Source organism: Pogoniulus pusillus, chromosome 5 (genome assembly GCF_015220805.1).
Source record: "Pogoniulus pusillus isolate bPogPus1 chromosome 5, bPogPus1.pri, whole genome shotgun sequence".
Lineage (NCBI taxonomy): Eukaryota > Metazoa > Chordata > Aves > Piciformes > Lybiidae > Pogoniulus > Pogoniulus pusillus.
This window is the reverse complement of record NC_087268.1, coordinates 48,219,713-48,227,538: the sequence shown is the minus strand read 5'-3', so window position 1 is coordinate 48,227,538 and position 7,826 is coordinate 48,219,713. Positions and strand designations below refer to the sequence as shown.

The window sequence follows — 7,826 nt, the reverse complement described above, 5'->3', positions numbered from 1 at the left end:
AACTTCAAAGTCCTGGTTCTTCTATTTGCTCATACAGGAAAGGTGGCACCAGGAGGAATGCATTTCCATTTCAATATGCAAAAGACTATCTCTTCCACATGCCTCCCTCCTTTGTCAATCTAATTACTCTTATCTTTAAGCTTATTGAGATGGTGGTGCAAGCAGGAATGCAGTTACATTCAAACCCCCCCTTCCTCCTTGTCTGTGACCTCTTGCCACGAATTGATCGGATCAAACATATGATTCTATATATTTATCACAGTGCCATGGTCTGGTTGACTGGCCAGGGCTGGGTGCTAGGTTGGACTGGATGAGCTTGGAGCTGGCTTCCTACTTGCTTGATTCTATGATTCTAAGGAGATCTCCCATGTCCCACCCTAGCTGGAAAACATCTTCCGTGTGCCAGCCTGGTTGGATGCTCTCTCCGTGAGGCTTTGGGGTTTGATTTGTTTGATTTCCCACCTGGCTGTTAGCCAAAGCTCTCCTTGGCTGGATTTGGTGGCTTTGTTTGTTTTTCACTCCTCCTCCTCCCACTCCCGCAGCACCTGAGGCCAATTGAAGTCTCCTCCCACCCCAGCTGTGGCCACTTTGCCCTCCCTGCTCAGTGCCCTTTATAAGCAGAGCAGGAGGAGCCCAGCCCCAAGCTGGGCCCATTGCGGGCCAAGGGATCCTCCGCCTGGCATCCCAGGTGAGTGCGCACGGGTGAGCACCGGGTGCGTGGTGGAGGGTTTCAAAGGCCGGGGGGCCTGGCTGGCCCCCTGGCTAGCTAGGGCCCCCTTAGGGCTGGGCTACTGACCCACTGCAACATCCCCCTTAGCTCACGGGTGCTAAGTCTGTGTTGCTACTGAGGCTGAGGTTTCTCTAGGAGGTTGGATCCTCGAGGGTTTTGCTCTGGGTTCTGCGATGGAGGCAAAGATGGAGCAGGAGCACCAACTGGAGCTGGTAAGGGACCAGGATCCTCGAATGTTTTACTCTAGGTTCTGCGATGATGAGAACATGGACCAGGAGCACGAACTGGAGCTGGTAATGGAACTGGTAATGGAGCAGAATCTGGTAACGTAGAGTGGAGAGAAGGGGGAAAGCAGCAGAGACTGCCGGGGGGGCGGCGGCAGGACGGCAGGGGCTGCCCGGGGCGGGCAGCAGCGGTTTGTTTGCTCGCTCTAACAGGAGGTTTGTGTTTTGCAGGGCTGTCTGGAGGAGAGCCTATGTTGGAGCTGCGTTAAGCTGCTCTAGGGCAGGCAGCGCTGCCAGGACCCTGCCGGACACCCGTACAGGCTGTGCCGTGCCCCTGCAGGAGTTTTTATTGTCCTGTTGCAAGGAGGCTCTGGGTGCAGCTCAGAGCTGCCTTGCACCGTCTGAAGGGCTTCTCCAGGAAGGAGTCCTTCAGCCTGCTCTCAGCTCTCCTTCAGCTATTGAAACGTAGCTCTAAGGTCTCCCTGGAGCCTTCTCTCCAGGCTGAGCAGCCACAGCTCTCTCAGGCTGCCTTCACAACAGAGCTTCTCCCATCCTCTGCTCATGTTTGTGGCTTGCTCTGGAACCCCTCCAGCAGGTCCCTGTCTCCCTTGTGTTGGGGGTGCCCCAGAGCTGGCCACAGCAGTCCAGGCTGAGGTCTCCCCAAAGCAGAGGGGCAGATGGTTCACAAGCACAGACACAACAGGCTGCCCAACGACCTTCCCATACTGCAGCTGCAGGTTTCAGTCGGATCCTTTTAGTATCAAAGCTGAGAGTTGAGGGCTAAGGCACCAGCAGCACTGTCCTTCAAGCCAGAGAAACAAACACCAAATGAAATGAGACTTCTCTTAACTGCAGTTCAATTGCCCAAGCCAAGCACTAGGACAACAACCATGCAGATGAATGGGATGACTTGAAAAGCCTTAACAGCTTGATGAGGCTACTCCAACACAGTGACCAGTTACAAACTGCTTCCCTGTGGAAGCATTTTCGCTTCTAATGTTCTCCAAGCACCTGATTTTTCACGCAGACCCTTTCCTCTGTGGCCCCAAAGGTATTCATTAATTAAAGGAAGATCTTTGCTTTTCAGGAAGAACAATAAGAGAGATTCATTGGTCTAAAAAATCCTTGAAGCTTTCCTCTTGGATTGTTGAAATGAGCTGTAATGAATGCCAAGTTTCTGGCCAGGTGAGCTGAGTTAAAGGCAAGTGTTGATGAACACAGACAAATGACAAAGCTGCTCACAAAATGTGCCTTAGCTGAAAGTGCAAAGTGATGCCTATGTCTGTTTGTTCCCTCCAATGGCTTGGGCTGCAGCTCTGTTGAGCCCTGGGTTTAATCCTTCCTGGCCTTTTCCACCTGTGAAAGCCTTCAGCTTAGCCTGCAGCTCCTTCTGGTCACATCTCCAAAGCAGAGGGAAGCCTCAGGGTAAGAAATGCTGGCAGCACTCAGGCAGAAAGCAGCATGAGTGAGAGGTATCTCCTGATGCTAGAGTGGGCTGGATGAGCTTGGAAGTCTCTTCCAACCTCCTTCATTCTATGATTCATACAATTGTCAGGGCTTGAGGACCATCCAGCTCCAATCCCCCTGCCACAGGCAGGGACACCTCACACTATGTCAGGTCCAGATGTGAAACCAGTACCAGATTGAATGCCACAGTCTTTTAAAGCCAGGACTTTGACCACTACTGTGTGCTTGAATCATGCTCAGCTCATCCACAAAGCTTTCATACCATCAGTCCACTTTGGAAAGTGATGGCTCAGGGACTTCACACATGACTCTGAGTGAAAGGCTTCTTGTCTCCAATGGGATCAGTTCCTTTGACACACTGATGGGGCAGCATTTATCCTTTGTCCAGAGCAAACAAGTTAACTTTTGGTCTGATTTTATCTGACTGCTAGAGAAATCTTGCACAAGGATTACTGAGGTTGTGAGGGATGATGTCCCTGTTCTACAGAACCCTGTGCTGGGCTGCAGCAAGAGCAGTGTGGGCAGCAGGGCAAGGGAGGGGATTCTGCCCCTTGCCTCTGCTCTCCTCAGACCTCATCTGCAGTCCTGGGTGCAGTTCTGGAGCCCCCAGCACAAGCAGCACATGGAAGTGTTTGAGCCAGTCCAGAGGAGGACCGTGAGGATGCTGAGAAGGCTGCAGCAGGGCTGCAGCAGCTCTGCTGTGAGGACAGTCTGAGAGAGTTGGAGCTCTGCAGCCTGGAGAAGGCTTCCAGGAGAGCTTGGAGTGGCTTTACAGGATCTGAAGTGGGCTACAGGAAGGCTGGGAAGGGACTCTTGACAGTCTTGTAGTGACAGGATGAGGAAGAATGGGTTTAAACTGGCAGAAGAGAGATTTAGACTGGATGTTAGGAAGAAATTCTTTGCAGTGAGGGTGGTGAGACGCTGGCACAGGTTGCCCAAGGAGGTTGTGGAGCACAGAAGCACAGAATGGGATCAAAGATGATCCCATTCTGTGCTTCTGTGCTCCACAACCTCCCTGGAGGTGTTCAAGGCCAAGTTAGATGAGACCTTGAGCAACCTGTTCTAGTGGGAGGTGTCCCTGCCTAAGAGAGGGGGTTGGAACTGGCTGAGCTTTGAGGTCCCTTCCAACCTGAACCTTCTATGATGCTATGGTCATAGCCATAAAAAAATTTACAGTGATCCATACTGCCTCACTCTAACTTACAGTCAGCTCTCCTTTGTGAAACAGATGAAGTCTATTTTCAAGGTATGTAAATCATAGAATCAAGCAGGTTGGAAGAGACCTCCAAGCTTATCCATCCCAACCTAGCACCCAGCCCTGGCCAAGCAACCAGACCATGGCGCTAAGTGCCAGTCTTCTCTTGAACACCGCCAGGGACGGCGACTCCACCACCTCCCTGGGCAGCCCATTCCAATGCCAATCACTCTCTCTGGCAACAGCTTCCTCCTAACATCCAGCCTATGCCTTCCCTGGCACAACTTGAGACTGAGTCCCCCTGTTCTGCTGCTGGTTGCCTGGGAGAAGAGACCAACCCCCACCTGGCTACAGCCTCCCTTCAGGTAGTTGCAGACAGCAACGAGGTCACCTCTGAGCCTCCTCTTCTGCAGGCTGCACACCCCCAGCTCCCTCAGCCTCTCCTCATAGGGCTGGGTTCGGCACCTGATAACCCTGAGTGACTAACACTGATGACCGAGGGCAGCCAATCCCCTCCCAGTCCCACCCAGCCTTACCCAATCCTTCTCAGTCCTTCCCACTAGCTCCCAGTATATCCCAGTCTGCTTCCAGTCCCCTCAGAAGCACTGAGCCATGGTAGCAGCAGTGTACTCTCCTACAATTTCTCAAATTGAACTCAAGCAATCCAGAAGCCATACTTCTCCTACAGCTTTAAACTAACCACTGATGTGGCTAACTTCTCAAAAAATGTGTTTTTCCATTGGATTGTGTCTGACAGTTGATGAATTGTTGGAGAAATTCTTGTTAGCACAGCACACAAGAATTCATAAACATGAGCAACCCATGCTGGGAATGTCCTTGAATCCATCTTGGGAGTTTAGATAGCAGGCACAGGGTAGCTTCCCCCCACATGCAGCTGCAGGGGGTGGAGTGCAGCTGCAGGTGGGCAGAGTTTAGCCAGCCCCAGAGGCCGACCCTCAGATTGTTATGGTATGCTGACCTACTGACACCTTACATGTAACTCTGGACCCTCTGACTGTAACCAATCTTGGTGGAGCACACCTATTGCTAGAAGTGCATATAAGTCACTGCATCATGGAAATAAAGTGGATTTGACCATCTAACCATATTGGTGAACAAAGAGTCATCTTCCCATAGCGCTCCACCGAACGGTTTTTTCTCCACAATGAATTGCACCATTACTACCAAAGAATTATTCGTAACAGACAGTTGAAGAGTACTATCAAAACATCTCTCATAACCCAGATGCTGGAAAGTAATCTTTCTGGTTGTACAGCCACCCTTGTGGGCAAATTGAGTTTCTTCATTTGAGAAACCTGCCTTCTTCAAGTTTGATTCAAGGTGACTGATTTGTTTGTTATGGCTAGCTTGGCTGACTTGACCATGCTGTATTAACAAATCCTTTGTCAGCTCTTCATAGTCACAAACTGATAAATAATAAGTATGGCAAAGCCAAAAGAAAATACAGGAAACTGTAGATTTCATATGTCTCTGTGTCTCTGTCCCTCTGTCGACTTTGCCTTCATTATAAAATCTGCCCACGAGAACTACCAAACAGCAATTTCAATTCAGAACAGAAATATTCTTTATTGTTTCTGTGCTAGTTTGAAGCAAGCTAGAATGTTTTGGTAAAAGAACTAGATAACGGGCAGTGAAATGAAAAACAATTGTGTCTACTTCTCTCACAGTCACGCTGAGAACTCTGGGAAGAAGAAGAAAACATTCTCCATTTTGTTTCTCACTCTTGCTTTTGCCTTAGACCTGGTTACATCTCATTAACCCTGCTCCTACTAACCTTGCTCCCTAACCTCTTGGCTGCACCTCTCTTCTTCCTGGGAACTGGGGTAAGGTTGAGAGGGCCGGGGGGAGGTGTTGAGGTGGTTTGAAAGCCCCTCCTGGGGACTCAGGTTTCTGGGAGGGGAGTTGTGCTTTTTATATTGTTTATCCTTTGTATATTTCTGTATATAATTGTATATAACTGTATATATTGTAAATAGCTGCTTGTAAATTCTGCTAGCTTTAAATAAATTGCTTCATCTATATTCCCAGGGTCCGTCTGAGTTAGCTGGGGCAAATTCAAAAGTGTGGGGGGGCGGGGTAACCCCCAAACCATCACAGTTTCAAAAATGATTTTGTAGCATTTTAATAGCTCATAGATAACTACAGATTAGAACTTTTATTGTATTTAATGCACAGCTATAAAACAAGTTTGTCAAGCTAGACAAAATGACCTGATTGAGTTTGCTTTGTGAGAATTGTAAGAAACTTTAAATAACCTTCATATTATGAAAAAAAAAAGGGAATTTCTCCCTCTTTAATATTTCTGTGTAAGTTCCCACTATGTCTGCCTAATAACTGGTGTTCTACAGGATGCTAGTTCCAACCAGAATACCACCTAAAAGGAGTATTTGATCAGTAGCATATCTTTTTGAACTTCCAGGTGGAAATCAGTTTTTCACTTCTGTTGCCTCTGTTTTCATCAGTCTTACCTTATTCTTTATGTTTTCTCACAGTCCTAGTAACCCTCACTAAATATTGTGTAGATGTTGATAAATTCAGGTTAACAAATGTTCATTTTGTGTATGGACTATAATAGATGCTCCCCCTTATTTTTCACTTGCCTACCCCTCTTCTGAGTTATAATGTTACTGGAAGTAAAGCTTAGATATTTGTGTGCTGCACCTTCAGAGGTTTGGTTAGTTTTTAAAATGAGTATTTTGTTTCCTTATGATTTGTGGGAGATTGATGCACTACTGTATTTTTGTTCTTTTCATGGGTAACAGAATGTGCTAGTTTGAAGCAGGGTGGAATGTTTTGGTGAAAAGAACTAGATGATAGGCTATGAAAGGAAAACACTGGTGATGTCTCCTTCCCTCACAGTCTCACTGAGATGTATGGGAACAGGAAGGGTAAACTTTAGATAACACTTTCGCCATTTTCTCTTCACTCTTGGGCTGGGCTTTGACTGAGCTGCATCTCCCTAACCTCACTGCTACTAACCTTGCTCCTTAACCTCTTGGCTGAACCTCTTTTCTTCCTTAGGACTGGGGTAAGGTTGAGAGGGGCAGGGGGAAGGTGCAGGGGTGGTTGAGAGCCCCTCCTGGGGACTCAGGTTTCTGGGAGGGGAGTTGTGTTTCTGTATTACCTTTTACTTTGTATATTTCTGTATATAACTGTATATATTGTAGATATCTGCTTGTATATTGTGCCAGCTGTAAATAAATAGCTTCATTTATATTCCCAGAGCCGGCTGAGTCTAGTTTGGGTACCTTCTAAAGTGTGGGGGGGCAGGGAACACCTAAACCACCACACAGAAAAATAAAATTGTGCAGAACCGAAGCAGAACTCTACAGAACTCCCCCAAACTGAAAAACACAAGAACTAGGTAAAAGTGTGAGCAGCCAAACCCACGAGTATCCAGCACCTTAACTGAAACTACTGCGGGCTGTGGTTCTCACTTGTGGTTTCTGAATTAGAGGATGTGTATCTAGAAAGCCTGTTCACAGAAGCCTGTTCACCTGTTGAACCACTGGCAGGTAACATATGCCCCAGGGTTTATTAACACAGCAAAAGACAGCTGGTCTAACATCATCTAATTATGATAGAACTGCATCAGGTCCGTACTCCTGTACCAGATTAGGATGAGCACATAAACTAATAAAAGTGGATTACCTTCCAATTATGTTGTTATTTCTACAGACCAACGTGGAAAGTGATTGCAACAGATACTTACTTAGATAAAATTACACAAGAATTAGTGTTCCTCAGAAAATGCTACATGCCATAGCAGCACCAGAGTAAAAGCTTTATACTTCAATTACAGAAACTAGTGAAGTGTCACTGCTGTCTTGATGAACAATTTTGCCTTTGCAGTGACAACAGAAATTGCTGGTGAAAAAAATGGCAGTGACAGCCCCTGAAAATTAATCAGTGTTATGGATTCCTGAATCGTAGAAATGAGAGATGGAAAAGACTTTAATGACGAATCAAGTATAGCTTATTGTCCACTGCAACAGTTCAGTGTGTTGAGTGAAGGAGCTTATACCTGGAAAAGAGATGTTGTTAGGCCTAATACAGCTTGCTTTATTTACACATATAATAGCAATTAAATGAACTGACAACATGTATTTGCTGTCAAGGAGTTTTGCATGACAGTTGTTGCTACTCTGTTTTTCTTAATCATGCTTGCAAGCAGAGATATGCCCAATTT

The 7,826-nt window shown here is 46.9% G+C and overlaps 1 long non-coding RNA gene across 1 annotated transcript; it reads left to right on the top strand.

Moving 5' to 3' along the window:
• The first annotated feature begins 546 nt into the window (after window positions 1–546).
• Window positions 547–2,398, top strand: LOC135175595 (uncharacterized). The gene is made up of 3 exons (XR_010302403.1): window positions 547–688; window positions 866–942; window positions 1,186–2,398. It is a non-coding gene; the product is annotated as an uncharacterized LOC135175595 (long non-coding RNA).
• Window positions 2,399–7,826: the final 5,428 nt, after the last annotated feature.